Source organism: Piliocolobus tephrosceles, unplaced genomic scaffold, assembly GCF_002776525.5.
Source record: "Piliocolobus tephrosceles isolate RC106 unplaced genomic scaffold, ASM277652v3 unscaffolded_28431, whole genome shotgun sequence".
Lineage (NCBI taxonomy): Eukaryota > Metazoa > Chordata > Mammalia > Primates > Cercopithecidae > Piliocolobus > Piliocolobus tephrosceles.
The window spans coordinates 1-2,616 of NW_022311456.1; the positions used below are offsets into that span (position 1 = coordinate 1).

General features: G+C 36.1%; 1 long non-coding RNA gene across 1 annotated transcript; it reads right to left on the bottom strand.

The window, feature by feature from the left end:
* Positions 1–247: 247 nt before the first annotated feature.
* On the bottom strand, positions 248–2,536 carry LOC113221934. The gene is made up of 2 exons (XR_003308144.2): positions 2,423–2,536; positions 248–402 (listed from the first exon to the last, which is right to left on the bottom strand). It is a non-coding gene; the product is annotated as an uncharacterized LOC113221934 (long non-coding RNA).
* Between the last annotated feature and the right edge of the window lie 80 nt (positions 2,537–2,616).

Consider the following 2,616-nt stretch of genomic DNA (forward strand, 5'->3'; position numbering starts at 1 on the left):
AATAAATAATTCAGCAAATAATTAAAATGACAATGATAATAACAAGCTCCTGGGTTTTGTTTGTTTGTTTTTTACTTTTTTGAGAGAGGGTCTCACTCTGTTACCCAGACAGGAGTACAGTGGCATGATCATAGCTCACTGCAGCCTCAAACACCCAGGCTCAAGCAATCCTCCCACCTCAGCCTCCCAAGTAGCTGGAAGTACAGGCACCTGCCACCATGCCCTGCTAATATTTTATTATTTTAAAAAAAATTTAGTAGAGATGAGGTCTTGTCATGTTGCCCGGGCTGATCTCGAACTCCTGGGCTCAAGTGATCTTCCCATCTCAGCCTCCCAAAGTGCTGAGATTACAGGCATGTGCCTTTGTGGCTGTCCCCAACGGTATGTTTAAATATTTGTATTCTGTAAGATTAGAAAAAAATGCTTAGTATCTAAAAGACATTTGATAATTATTTAAGTGGACAAGTGAATAAATGATTGCCTTGAAAATTCTGCTAAAAGAGCGCAGAAATTAAATAGAGAAAGCTCTATTCTATTATGAGCACCTCAGGGACCAAAACTATATCTATTTCATGTTTGTCTCCCATAACTTGCAAAACCTAACTTAGACAAGTTCTTTGATTAATATGTACTAAATTAAAGGTGTCCTCTAACAGTTCAGATTGTCCAGTGCATTATGTGTCACATCTCGGTAGCACAGAAGCATTTTTGTTATTGTGAAACATTTTTATGCTTTTATTACAATTGGTTGAGCCTCGAGTTGGGCTATTTGAATACGTAGTATAATAATCTATTGGCTAATGGTAACAGTATATCTTGTTCTAACAAAATTACTGTTAACATAACAATTAACCAGCAGGTAGAAGAACACATCTTGTTCTAATGAAGTAAATATACCTCATTCGATTTCCAACTGGGGGAAAGTCAATAATAGTGAGACCTTGTTGGTTTGTAAGTATGTAATATGACCCGTTCTTCTCAACAAGGAATTGCTTTTCTGACTTCTGCACTCAGAAGGTATCTTTAAAAAATAATTTCCCATTAGTATTAGTGCACACTGGGTATGTTTTGCAGGTTTGTTTGTTTGGTTGGTTGGTTGGTTTTAAGACAGGGTCTCACTCTGTTATCCAGGTTGTGATCACAATCACAGATCACTGCAGCCTTGACTCCCAGGCTCAAGTGATGCTCCCATCTCCCCCTCCCAAGTAGCTGGGATTACAGGTGTGCACCAAAACACCCAGCTAATTGTTTATTTGTTTTTGTAGAGATGTGGTCTCACTATGTCGCCCAGGCTGGTCTGGAACTTCTGGACGCAAGTGATCCTCCCACCTAGGCCTCCCAACGTGCTAGAACTACAGGTGTGGGCCAGCACACCTGGCCATTTCGCAGTTCTTATTGCCATTTGTTTATGGTTCCAGAAAGGTATTGCTGAGTTTCCAGTTTTGAAACTAATTTCTTTTTTTTAGTGACACAAATCACTATGTAATATAGTTAGCCTTTGAACAACATGCATTTGAACTGCAGGGGTCTGCTTATGAGCAGATTTTCTCCCACCTGAGACAGCGAAGACCAATCTTCCTCCTCCTCCTTCTCCTTAGCCTGCCCAACTTGAAGACTGATGAAGAGTTATATAATGATCCACTTGCATTTAATGAACAGTAAGCATTTTTCTTCCTCATGATTTTCTTAAGTTTATTTCTCTAGCTTTCTTTATTGTAAGAATACAGCATATTAATACATGTACCATACCAAACATATCTTAAATGACTGTTTATGTTATCAATAAGGTTGTTGGTCAACAACAGTTGGCTCTTAGCAGTTATGTTCTTGGGGGGAGTCAAAAGCGACATAGTGAGACCACATCTCTACAAAAACAAATAAAAAATTTGCTGGGTGTTTTGGTGCACATCTGTAATCCCAGTTACTTGGGAGGCTGAAATGGGAGGATATGCAGATTTTTGACTGCAGAGGGGATCAAGCATCCCTAAATTCCACGTTGTTAAGGGTCAACTGTGATTGATATTTACTAAACATAAGTCATTTATTTTAAAAATTCAATAGAAGTTCTAATTTCATAACAAGTCTAATTCATTATAATGTGACTATAAAGAAAACATACAACTTACTAACTTAAAAATATCTTTTTCTTATTTATACAAAAATATCATATAGGACTTTAGGGACCATAATTAAATACATTTTTTTCAGACTAGATTGTTTGAAAAAAATAAATGACCTGCAATTAACTTTTTAAATAACTGTGAAATCTAACCTACCAAGAAAGAAATTAAGAGAAAAATATACAACAACTTACACACACAGGGATTTTTTTAACCTGCTCTTTAATGATCAAAACTTCCTTATTCTTACTTTTTTATCTATGGTAGGACCACCAAAAATAAGTCAGTATCGAAAGTCTTACCTGGATTGTTATTCTGAGGAAGACTTTTAGGTGACTGTTCCATCTTACATTCAGGAATTAGGTGCCGAAGGCTATGGATAAAAATGTAATAAATGAAATTACTATTTTAAAACAAATATATTAAATTTTTAGAGTGTTTCAAACAATATCAGAGTTAATATCAGAACTTTAATTATCCTACATGCTTCCATTTG